Source organism: Podarcis erhardii (assembly GCF_964252035.2).
Source record: "Podarcis erhardii genome assembly, chromosome: 17".
In the NCBI taxonomy this organism is placed as follows: Eukaryota; Metazoa; Chordata; class Lepidosauria; order Squamata; family Lacertidae; genus Podarcis; species Podarcis erhardii.
The window spans coordinates 9,332,978-9,352,037 of NC_138515.1; the positions used below are offsets into that span (position 1 = coordinate 9,332,978).

The 19,060-nt window shown below is 42.9% G+C and overlaps 1 pseudogene across 1 annotated transcript; it reads left to right on the plus strand.

Moving 5' to 3' along the window:
- Positions 1-12,897: 12,897 nt before the first annotated feature.
- LOC309332685 (beta-1,3-galactosyltransferase 2 pseudogene) lies at positions 12,898-18,708 on the plus strand (annotated as a pseudogene). Its single transcript, XR_014161629.1, has 2 exons — positions 12,898-13,166; positions 15,838-18,708. The product of XR_014161629.1 is annotated as a beta-1,3-galactosyltransferase 2 pseudogene (transcript).
- The last annotated feature ends 352 nt before the right edge of the window (positions 18,709-19,060 follow it).

The following is a 19,060-nucleotide window of genomic DNA, read 5'->3' on the forward strand; positions in this document are numbered from 1 at the left end:
GAGATCCGTCATGCACTCTCATCATGACTGTCCGATTAGTTTTTGTTGTTGTTGTTGTTTTTTGGTGTTTTTTGTGTGTGAGATAACCGCATTCAGGAATCTCGCCACCTGCAGAGTTACAGAAGGATCTGTATCCTGCAAGAGCAGTGCGGCATGTGACTCAACAGGCCTGCCAACCAAGCGCAGTAAAGCAGGACCCAGGAATTTAGTCCTAGCTATGCTATGTAAGGGACAGTTGGACATTATATGAGGAAGAGATTCAACTGTTTTCCCGTCACACTCGCATAGCGGAGACACCAAACCCTTGGAAAATCTGTAGCTCAACAGGTTCGATGGAAAAACGTTGAACCTTGCACGAATAAATGCAAGTCGTTGTGGTGCAGATGAAAGAGATGACATGTATGATGGAAGGCCAAGTGGTGGGGTTATTCCGTGATACCTGGGGGAGCAGACACCCCCACCCCTGGAGAGGTTGTGTTGCTTTTCAATGTCTGCTAATCTTTGCTCGATAAGGCTTTTGGCTCAGCGTAGGTTCATCTTTAAGGAGTCCGCTGGGGAAATTCCGATGCTCAAAAGTTTGGCATGGATTTTTCCTACCCACGGGTTAACAAAGTCATCCCGCCAGAGGCACTGAAAGAGGTAATGGTCGGGAAGCCTATGCCAGCTGGACAGCCAATAGCCAAAGACTCACTTCCAGATGACCGTCTCCAATGATGCAATCCTTAACTCCAGATGTATGGCTGCATTGCTCACACACATGGGGAGTTTCAGGAGGCGACGGAGAAACTGATTCTGCAATGTCCCCAGCGATGTTAAATTGGACCCTGGGGCCCAGAGCGGGGCAGCATAACAGAGGGTGGAAACCACTTTTGCGCGGTACACCTTCAATGCAGAAGGGATGTGGGAGGCTCCGTCGGCCGCAAAAAATTGGAGTAGAGTGTAAAGTATTGTTTTCCCTTTGTTCAGTAAATACTGTATCTGTGGCTTCCAGCTTAGGTTATAGTGAAAAAAGACTCCCAGGTATTTAAATTTGAAAACCTGTTCTAATTGGACTCCATCTAACTTCCAGCTGTAAGTTTTCCGAGACCTGGTAAAGACCAGTACTTTTGATTTTCCATGATTAATTGTCAGGTGGTTGAGTTTGCAGTAAGCCGCAAAAATCTTTAGAGCTCTGCATAAACCGACTCTAGAGTAGGAAAGGATCGCTGCATTATCAGCATATAAGAGCAGAGGGCAGCGAAAATCAGCTAGGCGGGGGGCATGAATGTTGGCTTGAGACTCACTCAGAAAGAGCTTCATGTCGCTAATAAACAAGTTGAAGAGGAGTGGGGCCAAAATGCAGCCTTGGCACACTCCTCTATTTATTGGGACCTCATTGGATAGGTTTCCCGCCGGTGTAAGTCTCACTCTAGCCGATGACCCGTGGTGTAATTGGGTTATAAGCCATAACAGCCTTCTATCTATGCCCCATCTCTCTAATTTCTTCCATAGACAGTTTCTTGGGATACTGTCGAAGGCGGCCTTTAAGTCTATGAAAGCAACACATAGGCGCCCCCGACTCGGGGCAGAATATTTTCTGGCAAGATGATACATAATTACCATATGGTCAGTGGTCGAATAATTGTTCCTAAAGCCCGCTTGCTCATGGCCAATCAAGTTTGAGTCGTATGCCCAATGGGACAGCTTAGACAGCAAAAATTTTGCATAGATTTTCCCGATGATAGACAAAAGGCTGATGTTCCGATAATTCTCTGGGTCAGCAGGGGGACCCTTTTTATGGACTGGTACGATCACGGCCTCCTTCTATGACCTAGGGATAAGCCCCGTAGAATTAATTGCATCAAAGACTTTGGCCAGAATTTCAGCCCACCACCTCGGTTGCGCAACAATAGCCTCAGCAGGGACTAGATCCGGCCCAGGGGCTTTGCCCGTTTTCAGATCTAGTATCAAGTCCATTATCAGTTCTGGGTCGGTAGAGGGCCACAAAGGTAGATGGTCGGCTCGGAATTCCGTGAGTGAGTTGGATTCCTCTGCCAAAGAGAAATATTTACTCAAGAATTGTTCCCATGTGGGCGCAGGGATAATCGCCAGTGGGTACTTCCTTCCTCTTTTGTTTATCAGAGCCCAAAATTCCTGTGGTCTGCGGGATCTAGAGGCCGCAATCAAGGCTCGCCAACGCTTTTGGTACCACTCGCGTTTGGCCAGCTTTAATATCTGTTTGTATGCTCTTTTGGCTTGTAAATAGGAGGGTGGTAGAGCCTGGGCATTAGAGTTTTTGTATTCATTATAGATAGAATGAAGAAGGGATCTTGCTTGTTTGCAAGAGGTGTTAAACCAAGGGGCCCCAGTATTGCAATGCGCCACTTTCGCCTTTTGAGGAGGTGATGTAAAAAAAGTGGTAAGGTTTGTTATAAGAAGGTTAAAAAGTTTCAAAACTGAATTGAAATCTTGTAAATCAGTAGTTATTTGAGGTAGATAGGAAATGATTTCCCTATGAAAAAATTCCTGGTATTTTTGGGCCACAGCCTCCGACCATTTGATCCCTCTTATTTTGGTCGATGATGAGGTTTCCAGAAGGACTGAGTGTTTATAGTCCTTCTGGCACCGGAACAATGACAAAGTGGTCACTATTGGAAGGTGATCACTGAAATGTTGGTTTTCAGCTTGGAAGGAAAGTACATTAACGGCCAAATATGCAGAGATCAAGAAGTAATCGATAACACTGTTAGATGCTAGTCCCAGGTGAGTAAACTCCCCCGGTATATCGGGGGGGGAAGGTGCCGTTCAAGAAGACTAGATTCAGGCGAATGGCCATTTGGTAAAGGGTCACTCCTGCTTTGTTTACTCTGTTGTCCTTTGAAGTTCTAATTCTGGCATGTTCCAAGTCAAAGTTGTCCAAGCATGGGGGAGTCCACCATTTGGACTTGGTTAGTAGGTCCCAATTTGTGGCAATACGAGCATTAAAGTCTCCCCCAATTAAGGAGTACGAGTTAGGGCATTTAGTATGACATGACAATAGGTGATTTTCAAATGATTCCCATCTCCAATCAAGATCAGGTGCAGAGCCTTCAGGGGGGAGATAGACATTAGTAATTAATAATGAGGACTTCCCTTCTGTGATCAGTCCAGATAGAGCAAAAGGCGGGGAAGCCCGTACCAGAGTGAATTTGGCGTGAAGTTGGAGTGAGATCCCAATCAAAAGACCCCCTTTGGGGCGACCACCTTTCAAGGAAGGGGAGGCCGGAAGTGTTAGAAGATCGAAGCCGTCTATGGTAATCTCTTCCTCATCCCATGTTTCTTGGAATAGGATGATATTAAATGAATTTATGTACTTCCTGAATTCGGGATCTGATTTTTTGGTTCTCCAACCAGCAATGTTCCAGCTAAGTATTGATAATGTCAGATCCTTGTGCTGTCCCGGTAATTGTCACTTTGAGTTGTTTAATAGGTTCTTGGAGGTAGAAGGAGGACCCATAAAGAAATCAGTAATTTTAGTTTGTGCGGATAAGGTCTTCTTCTGTGTTGATCGAATCCATGATTTGGTAACATTAACAGACAGGGAGGGCTTTGCCGGGGAGGAAGAATTAGGCAAAGTTAGTGAGGTCGGATGCTGTTCATTGAGGTGAGTAGTAGTAGGTCGTTGATGGGCTATACTAGTAGATCCGTCAGAGTTGTCAGTCTTAACCAGGGTAGCGCTAAGAGGTGTTCCAGCCATCACTTGTAGTTGCTGCGCAGATGGAGGAGAATTATCACGCAGATGTACAGAAGGACGTGAACGTGGGGATGGTGCATGCATAATCATTTCCTGGTGATCTTCAGACAGGGTAGATTCTAGCTCTGGCATTGAAGCAAAGGATTCATCAACTTTCATATTTTGATTGGACATAAGGTCTGAGACGGGAGTGTTGAGTTTATCGACTTCCTCCACGGTAGAATGGTGCTGTTGGTCAACAGGTGACTGCTGATTCAGATCAGTAGGGGGTAACAAAGTAGCAGGTTGAAAGCTTGTCAAGGCATTTGATGGAGACGCCTTGTGGGACGTGGAGCGCCTGCTCTCCTCTCTCGTCGGCATGGAGGGGTCCCCTTGCGATAGGAGTCTTTGTTTGAGTAGATCCAATCTGTCGAGAATAGCCTGCTGTTCTTCTGAAGGGAGTTTTCCATAAGAGGAGATAAGATTTCTCTCTTCAGGGATATTCCAATCTCCGCTTGCAATTGGATCATTCCTCAGCGTAACTAGATGGACACTTGGGATCGCAGGTGGAACAGGGGGTACCCGGCTAGGTGTTTTTTCCTTTATAATAGGGACAGAAGGAGGTAACGAGCATTCATTGCCGGTTAAGATGTTGGCAAAAAGAGGTTTGACACTCGTGTCCTTAAAGACTCTTGTTGTTACAATCTCCCAGGCTGCCAACCGGTCTTTTTGTCTTGCAAGAAGATGTGGGATCCTTGCAGACTGGAAGGAGAGCATAAATTTCCTTGGCCAGGGCGTGGCATTTAGGGGTACTACAGATATAAGATCTATCTGGAAAAAAGGGATATTTAGCAAATCACGTAGGTACCCTTTAGCCATCCTCAGGTTATTCCACCTAAGTCTGGGGGCGTCACGGGAAAAAATGGATAGACATATTTTATTAGGTTGAAAAATCAAGGATTGCTTGTTCCTTTGGGGCAGTGGCAGCCTGCTTCTAGAACCCTTAAGGTGAGATTTCTGGTCATGTTGTCTCTTTAAGGCACTTACAAGCTGCACAGGAGATTGATGCAAATTAGATAGCTCAGTTGAGGAAGATGGATGAGTCAGAAGGGCTTGTGAAAGTTTATTCAAAGATAAAGAAATCCCTTCCAATTTCTTGAAAATGAAGCTTAAAGTCCTGATTACTAGTTGTATTTGATCAGGTACTGATTCATGGGCAGTTTGCCCTGATGCGTCCTGTTTTAGTGACGGCGAAGGTGTAATTAAGGTGTCAGGGAGGAGGGCTTCCCTATGGCTTCCATCCCCCCCTGGATCAACTGGCTTTTCCAGCTCCCCTTGATCATACAGAGGCCAAAAGCGGTTGTATGTTTCGACAGCAGAAACAATTACTTGCTCTGTTTGGCTGTTATTGTTAGTAGGTGGTGAGGGAGATTCAAGCTTTGACTGCTTTACTCTTGGAGGTGAACAACCATTCTCAGCAGATCTTGGTCGCTTGCCATGACCCATTTGTCAGTGTCTCACTGACTACGGAGGTTAAAAGTAGAGATAAACGGAGATAAAAAGAGAACTTATCTTTTGTGGACACAACTCCTCTGCTACTCCTCCTCTGCTACTCCTCCTCCACTGAACCCAGTCTTCAAGGTGGCGTTTCTAATCAGCAGCAGGCTTTCTCAGCAGAAGGTTTGACTATCCTTGTTAATACGTATATTGGCCACGACTGGCCAACAGTAGAGATAAAACGGTTAAAACTTCTAACAGAGGTAAAATAATTAAAAGTCTAATAAAAACAGCTATAAAAATGGCTATAAAAGGCTGTAAAAGGCTATAAAAGGTTTGTAATCCAGGAGGGTTCACGGAGGAGAAGTTGTTACAGCCGCCATCTTGGTAGGTCTCAACAATATATTTCTCTTATTAACTGACTGTTTTTCGCTGTCAATGAACTCTTCCAAAACGTCAATCTGCTGGCAGCCCATTCCCAGGGGTTCAGAGCAGTGATAATTTAATTTTTGTCACTCTCTCCTGCAGGATGCATGATCCACAATTTCCCCCCTCTTCCCCTGCTTCCAAGGGGGGTTTAATAGTTCCAATCGATGGAAATTTAATCCTTTACATGAGGCTTTCCAAGACCTTAGCTTGCAACCTCTTTGCTTCAGTCTATTTACAAAAAGGGAAGGCGGACTTCCTGTTTTGAACCTTCCCCGTTTGGTGCCAAATTAAGGTATTTAAAGATCCAATTTTCCGTTCTACTCATGGGTTGTTGTTTAAAGTCCAATTGTCCACAGGAAAAAGTCAGCGCTCTCCGACAATAGCAATGCGGCTTCACTCCGTGAAAGAAGCAGTCGATTCAAAGCACCGCACCGCTCACCCCACGTCGCTCTGGATCCCCAAAACAGGGTTTCCCTGTGAGTAGGGGAGGCGCGAAAGGTGCCAGCCGAATCCCAAGTTCACAGGCTTCTTCTGCCTGTGATTTCAGTGGGTCTCCGCCTTCGCCGTGGCGGTTCAGACCCTACTTTTCACGAAGCAAGTTCCTCCCGATCGGAGGAGCTCTGCCACTGCTGGAGGCGCCAACCCGGAAGTGGGCCAGTAATATTCTTGCCGCAGTTACTGCATATTGGAAAAGTTTATGATCCTTTCTATTTATCTCATTTCCGACAATTCCTAAGAGAAAGGCCTCTGGTTTCTTAACAAATGTATATTTCAACATTTTTTTCAGTTCATTATATATCAACTCCCAGAAGCTTTTCACTTTCTTACATTCCCACCACATATGGTAAAATGTACCATCCTTTTCTTTACATTTCCAACACTTCTTACATGTTTTATACATTTTTGCTAGTTTTACTGGTGTAATATACCATCTATATATCATTTTCATAACATTTTCCTTTAATGCAGTACATGCAGTAAATTTAATACTTTCATTCCATAGTTTTATCCAATCATTAAATTGTATATTATGACCAATGTCTCTGGCCCATTGTATCATAACTGATTTGACTTCTTCATCCTTTGTATGCCATTCCAACAATATCTTATACATTTTGGATAGAATTTTATATTCATTATTTATTATTTCTAATTGAAATTTAGAATCTTTCCCTACATATCCATGTTCTTTAAGATCTTTTTTAAACATTTCATTTATTTGAAAATAATGCAACCAGTCATATACCAACTCTTTTACTTCTTCATAGGGTTTCATTTTCCATTTCCCCCCTTCTTTAACAATCAAATTTCCATATGTAATCCATTTCTTTCTCATATTAATTTTTTTAACACTCATAACCTCTAATGGAGACAACCAGTGTGGAGTTTTTGGTTCAAGTAGGCTTTTATACCTATCCCATATTTCTATCAACGATCTTTGGAAAATGTGGTTCTCAAAACCTTTATGGATTTTCTTCTTTTCAGCCCATAGATACGCGTGCTATCCAAATCTGTTATCAAATCCTTCTATGTCTAGCAACTCTGTGTTTTCTAATTTTATCCATTCCTTTAACCAACAGAGACATGAGGCTTCATAGTACAGTTTCAAGTCTGGCAAGGCGAAGCCTCCTCTTTCTTTAGCGTCAGTTAATAACTTAAACTGAATTTTTGGCTTCTTACGCTACCAGATATACCCTGAAATCACTCTTTGCCATTCTTTAAAAGTCCCAGTCCCCTTGATTATTGGAATCGTTTGAAATAGAAATAATAACTTTGGCAGCGGGCTCATCTTTATCATTGAAATCCTCCCCCAAAACGACAATTTCATTCGTCCCCACACTTCCAGATCTTTCTTTATCCCATTCCACACTGGTATATAATTATTCTGATATAAATCTATATTCTTGGGGGTTATCCAAATACCCAAATATTTCACTTTTTTCACCACCTCTATACCTACTTGTTGTTGTATTATTTCTGTCTTGCCTGGATCCATATTCTTAGCAATTATTTTGGTCTTTTTCTTATTCAGTATAAATCCTGCCACTTGGCCAAATCTCTCCACCTCAACAAGTATATTTTTAATACTTTCCGAAGGCTCTTCCACCGTTATGACCAGGTCATTGGCAAAGGCTTTATTTTTTTTTTATATAATATTTTTATTAAGTTTATGAAATACAGAAAAAAGAAATAAAGACAGAAATTAAAAAAGATACAGTAGAAAAGTTACAAATTTCCATATTCCTTTTTTCCAACACTATTGGACTTCCCCACATCTTCCAAACCCTGCATTCTCTGTAATACAAAATATCAGCAATTTGTTAACTTATTTCAAAGCTTATTGTATCTTTCATTTTATCATGTTACCTAATTTCAAAACTATTGTGACCCAAATCTTATATATTTTAACTTAAACATAATAAAGTTATTTCAACATTCCACCTTTGACTTCTTGTACCTTAATTTCCGTTTCATTAATTTATCGATGCTGAAGCAAGAATTTCTAAAAACTGCATTTTTTAACATTCATACAACTTGTAATGTTTTTTCAAATAGTCTTTAAATTTTTCCCAATCCTCCTCGATTGTTTCCTCTCCCAAGTCTCGGATTCTGCCAGTCATTTCAGCCAGTTCCATATAGTCCATCAACTGCGTCTGCCATTCCTCCAGCGTGGGTAAATCTTGTGTCTTCCAATGCTTGGCAATCAAGATCCTTGCTGCTGTGGTAGCATACATTAAAAAAGTTCTATCTTTCTTAAGTACTCTCTGGTCCACGATGCCCAGAAGAAAGGCCTCCGGTTTCTTAGGTAAGGTATATCTAAATACCTTTTTTAGTTCATTATGAATCATCTCCCAAAAGGCCTTCACTTTCGGGCAAGTCCACCAGAGGTGAAAGAATGTCCCTTCCGCCTCTTTACATTTCCAACATTTATTATCAGACAGGTGATATATCTTAGCGAGCTTGACTGGGGTCATGTACCACCGGTATATCATTTTCATAATATTTTCCTTCAAGGCACTACATGCCGTAAATTTCATTCCGGTGTTCCATAACCTTTCCCAGTCTTCAAACATAATGTTATGCCCCAAGTCCTGTGCCCATTTTATCATGGCGGATTTGACTGTCTCGTCCTGTGTGTTCCATTTAAGCAGCAAATTATACATTCTCGAAAGTAATTTATTTTTTGGCTCTAACAGTTCTGTCTCTAATTTCGATTTTTCCACCTGGAATCCAACCTTTTTATCCACTTTAAAAACCTCCTGGATTTGAGCATAGTGCAACCAATCTCGCACCTTGTTTTTCAATTTTTCCAAGCTAAGCAACCTCCAATTGTCTCCAATTTTTTCAATTATTTCCCAATATTTAGGCCAATAGGCTTCCATGTTAAGTCTCTTACGTGCCTTGGCCTCCACCGGTGAGAGCCACCTCGGAGTCTTACTCTCCAATAAGTCCTTATATTTTGTCCAGACCATCAAAATTGCTCTTCTGACAATATGGTTTTTAAACAATTTGTGAACTTTAACCTTGTCATACCACAAGTATGCATGCCACCCAAAAGCATTATCAAACCCCTCCAGATCTACATTGGCAAAGGCTTTAACCTTATATTCATTCCGGCCTACTGCAACCCCTTTTATTGCCTCATTTTCCCTTATGGATTTTAGAAAGACCTCCAGCACCATGATGAATAACTGTGGCGAAAGTGGGCACCCCTGTCGTGTACCCTTAGTTATCCCTATTTCATCTGTAATCATATTGTTTACAGTTAATTTAGCTTTCTGTTCGGTATATATTGCCTTTATTCCATTGAGAAATTCCTTCCCCACCTCCATATATTCTAATTTTTTTAACATAAAACCCCAAGATATATTATCAAAGGCCTTTTCTGCGTCCACAAATATTAACATAGCTTGTTTCTCATTTCTGGCAGTCAGATATTCCAAAATATTAATTATATTCCTTACATTGTCTTTCATCTGTCTGCCAGGTAGGAAACCCGCTTGATCCTTATGAATAATTTCTTGTAATATTTTTTTAATCCTTTTTGCTAAAATACTTGCAAAAATTTTGTAATCTGTATTGGGTAATGAAATAGGCCTATAACTTTTAACTTGTGTTAAATCCGAATCTTGTTTTGGTATAAATGTAATAAATGCTTCTTTCCATGTTTCTGGAATTTCCCTTTCCTTGAGAATATTATCCATAACTTCTTTCAAGGGTATTGACAGGATGTGTTTCATTTCTTTATAGTAGCTTGCTGTAAATCCATCTGGTCCCGGAGCTTTCCCTTTTTTAAGTTCTTTTATAGTCTCTTTTATTTCATCAATTTCTATTGGGGCATTCAGCCTACCTTTTTTTTCTGTCGGGATCTTCTGCACCTTTCCCCCCTTTAAATATCTTTCTATCTTCCTCATATTATTCTTCTCTGTTCTTTTATATAAATGTCTATAAAAATCCAAGAATCCTTTTTTAATACCTTTCGGAGTGTCTATTTCTTCACCCTCCATGATGATTTTGTTGATTGAATTCTGTTCTGTTCTTTTTTTGATTTGCCATGCCAGCCATTTACCTGATTTGTTAGCCAATTCAAAGTTCCTTTGTCTCATTCTTTTTATTTTTTAAAAAATAAACCTTCTTCATCTTGTTACAAGTGACTTTTAGAAGTTTAGAACTTTTAGAAGTTATGCTAACGTAAAAATCTATAGGTAAAGGTAAAGGAACCCCTGACCATTAGGTCCAGTCGTGGCCGACTCTGGGGTTGCGGCACTCATCTCGCTTTATTGGCCAAGGGAGCTAGTGTACAGCATCACTAAGCCGCTTTTGATGAACCAGAGCAGCGCACGGAAATGCCGTTTACCTTCCCACCGGAGCGGTACCTATTCACCTACTTGCACTTTGACGTGCTTTCAAACTGCTAGGTTGGCCGGAGCAGGGACCGAGCAATGGGAGCTCACCCTGTCGCAGGGATTCGAACCGCCAACCTTCTGATCAGCAAGTCCTAGGCTCTGTAGTTTAACCCACAGCGCCACCCGCGTCCCTCCAAAAATCTATACACCAAGCTTAAAAAATATGCATTAAACATTTGCCCCCCCTCTTTTAATTCAAAGTCTTTTTTTCTTTCTGGGGTTTCAAGCTAACTGATTTGTCCTGCGTAGTTCAGTAGTTTATTTTGCCAATCTTCTTTATCTTCTTAGGCAGAGGCTTCTTCCTTCTGTAGGAAATGGCTGGTCTTGGCCTGGCGTCCACTCTTAAGTATAGGAACAAAGACTTTCATTGAATAAGTCCATCAAAACCTGTACATCTCAATATCATAACTTCAGGGTTTTTTTAACAACAATCATTTTCCACATTCCTTTCCAATCTTTATATATCTTTTTCCAGGCCTACTTACGGTAATTATTTTACATTGCAGCTACATAAACCTTTTATCCTTTTTGCCCTCCCTTCCTGTTTCTGCTCTATCACAGTCAGAGCCTCCCAGATCATTTCACATGAGGTACCATTTTTATTTTGGACCACTCTTACCTTCCCTTGTATTTTCCTCAAGCTCCGCCCCTCTACCCTTTCTGCCTTGGTATTTTGTGCATTCGCTTCTATTAATTGTCCCACAGCTTCTGACATTAAATTAGTATTTTCCCGAATTTTAACAGCTGCTTTGTTAACACCTTCCTTCAACTGATCAAACAGTTCTCTTTTAAAATCTAACAACAAATCATACAATTCATATCTTATATTCTCTTGCATTGTGGCCTGGCTGGTTTGCTTTAACAATGAGATTTTTTGCTTCTGCCATTTCCAACCTCAGAATGCAAACACAGCAGTAATTGTATTTTCTTAAGACGCATAGCGAAAAGGCACATAGTAACATGCTTTCTTAGCAACAGGACACATGTAGCACAGTAATAAGACAATAAGGCAAAGAAATATATATTTTCCCTGAGCATGGTTGCCACACATTAAGTTGAACGTCTTCAACAGTCAAGTAGATCCTGAAACTCTTTCACAGAAGTGAGATAGTTTCCAGAGAGTCAGTCCAGTCTTTTTCCCCAGAAAGAAAATTTAAACTACCGGTACTCTTAACCTTATAATCTTCTCAGGTTTAACCTCCATTTTAAGTCAAGTTCAATCTCACCATGTGCTATGTCCAAGTTCAACTAGAGTTCAGGTCAACATCATTATTTTTTAAAAAAACTTGAGATTGGCATAAACGGAAGCTGGGTGCAGTCTTTTAATCCTAATTGTTCATTAGTTAACTTCTCTTCCAAAGTAAATTTCATCCACACATATATTTTGTTCCTATAGCACCAGTAATGGGAGCGGACTTCCTTTTTTCACTCCCATTTTCTTGCCGAAATAAGCCAAATTAATTAATTCCTTAATATTTCCTCACCTTCCAATTGGCACAGTATGCTGGAAAGGTAACCACTTGTGACTGAATCAGAGGCTTTGCTTCTGTGGAGCTGCACTGGTGCCTAGCTGACCAGCGCCTTTGGCTCCCCGCTACTCTGTTCCTGTTATGTACTGAAGTTCTCACCCTGGGCCAGCAGGGGGATACTGTAGATAGTTATGCAAATAAGGAATCGAAAGTGACGTTCAGTGATTGGATAGTTTTAGAAAATTGTTACAGTTTCGTTGTACTGGAGCTCTGTATAAGCAGGCTGACTAAGCCTTTCAGTTCAGTTCTGTTCTGGCTTGGGAATAAAAAAGAGCTGTTTGAAGAATCGCTGTGTTGTCTGATACGCTCACCCACAACTTAACAGTTCCTTTAGCTGCAGCGCCATCAGTGAGCCACAGGACCCCGGGACATCCCAATGCTCCTCATGGGTTTTTGGGGGGAGGCGCATCACCCTCGCACTCTTCCCCTTCACTCCACAAAGCCAAATCTGACATAGCTGTCAGATTCACAGTCCGCCTGCCATGTTGCTGAGACCCGGAAATGGGAAGTTTTTAAATGTTTAATATTTTATTATTAAATGTTGGAAACCACCCAGAGCAGGGTATAAATAGAATAGTAATAGTAATAGTAGTAGTAGTAGTAGTAGTAGTAAATAATAATAATAATAATAATAATAATAATAATAATAATAATAGTAATAATAAATAAATGAACAGGGCATCCCTATTTGGAGAAATGACGGAGGGTATGCATTATTTTAACACCCATTGGCACATGTATATAATTTATATAAAATAATCATTTATATAAAATACATTTATATAAAATAAATGTATCCCTTTCATCCTGTTCTTGTGCTTGGCTTTGGGTTCTGAGGGGCATGTTCTTCTTTTCTGGTGTGTGTGTGAGATTCAGCATGGGATTGGCATGCAGGTGTTGAGTCCTTCCAGGTGCCTCAATGGTCCTGGAAAAAAGACTCTCCTGGAAGCAGAGTCCCTGCTTCCTCCCCTCTGTGTTAGCTGGATGACGTAGGCATTGTCCCTTCCCCTTGTGCCACACCCTCCCCGGGGAAAGGTAAATTGCAGCTGACATGCAGCTGGAGTATTCTGTCAAAGGCAGCTGGTGACCTTGAGTGAACAGCACCTCGGGCAGGTAAGTGCTCACCTGAGAGAAGAGAATGGGAGAGGGGTAGAAAGGCACCACTAAGAGGTCCCTCAAGGAGTGAGAGAACAAATACCTGGAGCACTGAATGAGATTTCCTTGAAATAGATGATGGCAAAGGTGTTTCATAGAGCAGGCATGTATTTATTAAACCATTTGCTTGGTCACCAAAGGTGAGCAGGAGATGTATGCAGGTGAGTGGGCTGGGGGCTGAGCACTCTGTCTCTCATATGGCAGCCCCTTGTGTTTTTATACTGTCTCTGGAGGAGACTTAGTCTAAGGTTGCCATATTTCAAACAGCGAAAATCAGGACACAAAAGTTGCTGAAGTGGCTTTGGGGGGCGGCAGTTGTTGAATTTTGGGGGGCGGGGGCAGCTGCTGAGTTTTTGTTGAGGGGAAGTTGTTTGTTTAGCTTTTTGGCAAGAAAGAAAGAAAGAAAGAAAGAAAGAAAGAAAGAAAGAAAGAAGGAAAGAAAGACATGCAACCACCCGAAACAATCACAGGTGTGCCTGGTCCATTTCTCCGTATTCAGCAGAAAGCTGTTGCTTCTCCTGGTGCAGAAGCAGAAAAGGCAAGTCAGCTCAATCTGTACTGGAGCCAAGAATGAAGTCTGGAGAAGGGTAAGGGCAGCAAAGAATCTCCTTTATTAAGATGGATTGAAAGTAATGAGCAAGCTTCTAAGTTCATCAGAATTCTTCTCTTCAGGGTGGATATTAACGAAAAAGAAAAGGGAAAGGGGTGGGGTTTTGATTGAACTATTACTAATTGGACTTTGATTTTAAAGTGAATGTTCTAATGCGTACCCGACCTTTTGTAGCTTTATGATAACAAGGCAGGGGGAGGGAGAAAGCTCTGAGCAAGTGTAACTCCATGACTGAGCTTTGTGCCAACCCCACCATGTCTCCACCTCCACCCCTTTGAGCCACCAACATAGGGGCTCCACCAGCACAAGGATGGTAGAACCACTATGTTAATACACTTTCAGGCTTTGCCAGTGCGAGTAAAATTAAGAATGGTCCTTTTCCCACCAAGAAGGGGTATGTCAGGATAACAATTGTACAGGAATAATAATAGTAATAGTAATAATAATAATAATAATTTGGCCTAATTTGGAAATACAGGGAGGAATTCCATGTAGCACAATGGCAATTGTTCCATCAGTGCAAGCTTTTCAGCTTACCAGGCACCCTGGCACACACCCAGCTGGGCACTTTCCCAGAGTTTGTGTTTCCTTTTGGAAGTGAGGCACAGTGGAGACTGTGTGGTTTTTATTTGGTTAATTGACACATACATATATACAACCTGAGCCTATGATGGAGAGGGTCCCAGCATAATCACCTCAATAAGTTAGCATCACATTTTAGCATCACATGTACAACGTGTAAGCTATTCCTGTTTCAGATGAATAACGTAGCGCTCTAAACATGTTGAGATTTAGACTACCTGTATTGCTGTGGGTAAAACCTCAGCGCCTAGGACTTGCCGATCGTATGGTCGGTGGTTCGAATCCCCGCGGCGGGGTGAGCTCCCGTCATTTGGTCCCAGCTCCTGCCCACCTAGCAGCTCGAAAGCACTCTTAAGTGCAAGTAGATAAATAGGTACCGCTTTATAACAGGAAGGTAAACGGCATTTCTGTGTGCTGCGCTGGTGCTGGCTCGCCAGAGCAGCTTCGTCACACTGGCCACGTGACCCGGAAGTGTCTCTGGACAGCGCTGGCCCCCGGCCTCTTAAGTGAGATGGGCGCACAACCCTAGAGTCGGACACGACTGGCCCGCACGGGCAGGGGTACCTTTACCTTTATTGCTCAATTTGCCTCCTGCACCTGCTGAATTTTTGTGTATGCTGCTGTTTTTTCAGTGCAGTCCAAATTTTATGACCTAATTTGGAGGAATTCCACATAGCATTATGGCAATTGTTCCATCAGTGCAAGCTTTTCAGCTTACCAGGCACCCTGGCACACACCCAGCTGGGCACTTTACCCAGAGTTTGTGTTTCCTTTTGGAAGTGAGGCACAGTGGAGACTGTGTGGTCTTTATTTGGTTAATTGACACATACATATATACAACCTGAGCCTATGATGGAGAGGGCCGGAGCATAATCACCCCAAGAAGTTATTGTTTCTCCCGTAGTCCCAGCTGTGGATCCCAGCAGAAATCAAACATCATGCTCTACCTCTGTGCCTTTCCAGCCTGCAACTTTTCCTCTAGTTCACACCACAGTCCCCCACACTTTAACTTTGTCTTTCTAGCTGGGGGAGGCTGGGGGAGGGGCCCCACTCATTTGCTGTCCCAGACAGAGCCCCTTCTCTTTGTTTTCCTTTAACACTTACTGGATCCAGGAGTTCAGGAGTCTGGCACCCACAAACTCATATAACACTTTATTCGGATTCCAATGGATCTGTAAATAGATGGATTGAGTGAATAATGCCAATCCCTGAGAGTGCATATTTTCCTTCCAGAAACAGATTGCAAGGGCAAGAAGGAAGGTGTTATGAGCAGGTCTTGAGTGTGTCGACATTTGACAGACTGATTCTATGTGCGCCCAGCCTTATACCCAAAGCTCCCCTTGTGTGCACGCACGCACGCACGCACGCACACACACAGAGAGAGAGAGAGAGAGAGAACAGAATTCATCTCCCTTTCACTGGGATTCTCTTTTGCAGGTTGCCTTTGGAAACGGGACAGAGCTGGCCAGGATCTCTCCCCCACCCACATACAGTCTGCAGGTGAAGGTGCCAGGAAGATGCTCATGACCAAGGTGCAGAATTTGCTCACTGTGGTCCTCTTCTGCTCTATTTTACTTTTCCTAATTGTTGCGAAGAACAAATGGGAGTCTCTTGTGATGATTTCCTCGCCGCTCAAGGGCGGCCCAGATTCCGCAGGCGATCGTAAAAGTGCCATGGTATTTGAATGGGAGAGGACAAAGGAGACCAAGCCCTCTGGTCTGATTTCCCCACCACAACCAGTGGCCAAGCGGCATCCCTTGGAGGTTGTCTATTCCACTGATTATAAGTTCCTTCTCAACGAGCCAAAGAAATGCCGGGAGAGGAGCCCTTTCTTGATCCTGCTGGTGATAACTAAGCCCCAGGATTTCGCCACGAGGCAGGCCATCCGGCAGACGTGGGGCAACGAGAGCTCAGTGCCTGGCGTTTCCATTCTTCGTCTTTTTCTGACGGGTGTCCACCCAAAATTTAGATACCCGCTCCAGGCCCTTTTGGAAGAGGAGAGTTCCATCCACAAAGACATTATTCAGCAGGACTTCCTGGATACCTACAACAACCTTACCCTGAAGACTCTGATGGGCATGGAGTGGATAAGCAAGTTCTGCCCCAATGCCACCTACGTGGTGAAGGCAGACAGTGACATCTTTCTCAATGTGAACTACATGGTGTCCCACCTGCTGCAGCCTCACCTGCCACCCAAGAAGAACTACATGACAGGGTACATCTACAGGAATTCAAAGCCTGTGCGTGACAAGGCCTACAAGTGGTATGTGCCACGGGAGGTGTACCCCAATGAAACCTACCCGCCCTTTTGCGCAGGCCCAGGGTATGTGTTCTCTGGGGATCTGGCCAAGAAGATCTACCAGGTAGCAAAGACCATCAGGGTCATTAACATGGAAGATGCCTTCATGGGAATCTGCCTGCATGAGCTGGGCATCAGTGTGACAAACAGCCCCTCGGGTCTCTTCAACGTGTACAAAGTCAAGTATGAGAAGTGCAAGTTCTCCAAGGTGGTGGTGGTGCATCACTACGGGCCAGAGGAGCTGCTGCAGATTTGGCCTGGCTTTTGGGACCAGAACCAGACTTGCAAGAGTTAAAAGGGAGGGAGGTGAACAGACACACAGCCTCTTGTGGAGAAGTTGGCATAGAGGACTGGCAACATGCGAGCATGTTCCTGTACAATGGACAAATCCATGCCAACAAATTGAGATGAGGAAGGAGAGGATGGCTCAGAGAAGAAGGGAGATTCTGTGCTTGTCAAAATTGGTATTTATGCCCTCAGAAGCGAGCTGGCTCCACATAACATGCTCATCGTGCCGTGTGGTTCGTTGCCATTCACACTGCTCTCCTCCCCGTAGAATCTCTGCAGCTGCCCATAGCAACTTGTTTGGTCTGCTCTGAACCGACCACTGTGCTACTAATGTGCCAAATTGACAACCTCAGAGTTTTGAGATCATCACAGCCACCCCCTCACCTACTGGAAGAGAGCAACCCTCTGGCCATGCAGGTGTGGCACTAGGCATAGGGTTGCCATATATCCAGGATTTCCCAGAAATATCCTCTTTTTGGGGTCCTACATGCCCATCCAGGGGGAATTTTACATTTTAAAGCAATTGTTCGGGATTTTGGGTTTTAAAATATATATACATGTTCTGCATGTTTACCTCTTGAAATATGGCAACCAAAAAAAGCTCAACAATTTTTGTGTCCGCAAACCCTACACTAGGGCAATGCAGAGTTCACCTGCTCCAACATATTGAAATGCAGGCTGGTCATCTTCAGAATAATTTAAAGCAGATCAGTAGAAGTTTCCTCCACAGTAGGAAGCTATACACCACATAGGATATGCCTCTTTAGGTTGTTGCCAGTTGTGCAAAAGACTTATTTGCCATCTTCTGTTGCTTTTTCATATATATAAACACACACACACACACACACACACACACACACACACACACACACTGTGTTTTCAGAAAGCTTCTCCCAACACACAACGCAGCATTATTTATACATGAATCACCATAAAGACGTTAACACAACCATCCCCTGTTCTCTTTGAAGGATGAGATGCTGATAGATAGATAATTTATAATAAATAAAAACAATAAAAACAGCATTCATAAAGATAAAATATACAATTAGAGCAGATTGCAGCAATAGCTCATGAGTTAAAATTGAGATATATACATACACATGTACAACGGAGATTTGGGCTACCATAAAAACTGACCCTGAGGCGCCCCAAAGGGCGGCTTCAGCTTTTCCCTAGTAAGCTATATTATTCTAGAGGATGATCTGGGCGCATAATCTGGCTACCAGCCAGGTCGTCTTGTGATCTTTGCCTAAGAGGAGAGAATTAAGTTTAGACTTGTCTGAAAGATCGGCGAGCCTCTTCAGCAAAAGGTCAATGGTGTCTCTACGAATCTCAGCATAAAAGGGACATCTAAAAAATATATGTTCGGGGCTTTCTATTTCCCCTAATGGGCAGGCGCAAAGTCTCTGTGCATATGGGACTCTTCTATAGGAGCCTTCCAGAACAGGTGAGGGCAGTGCTGGGCTACTAGCAAGAGTGAAAGCCCTTCTTGCGTTTCTGGATGTGATGCAATAGAGATATGTTGCTGGAGTGGCTACGTATCTCCCGTTTTCTATGATTTTATAATTGGGGACCCTTGTACAGTCCCGTTGTCTCTCTATGTCCATGATTCTTTGCCTAACCACAGATCTAGCTTGGCCCAGGCCCATACTTATGAGGGTTTGGGGAGCAAGGCCCAGTTTCTGAAGAGTGTTTAAGACTGCTTAAACTTCAGCCAGACTGAATCAATGGGGCTATTCCTTGGAGGAGCAATTTCAGAGTTAGCCACTTATATATTGATGTTAGACTAATATGAGCTTCGACTTTCATCATCCCTGTTTCTAGTCTGACCCATGCATTTGAAATGCATCTAGGAACTTGTAGAAGACCCTGAGGAGTTTGGATTGCACTCATTCAAGGGGAATGAACAAGGAGGGAAGAGGGAGATAAGGATGAAAAGGAAGGAAAAGGTGAATCCTAAATAGGATTCCTAAATAGGATTCCTAAATAGGAATCCTAAATAGGGAATAGGATTCAGAAAAGGTAACTGAAGTATCATTATACAAGTCCAAAATTTTTTCATGCTCCACT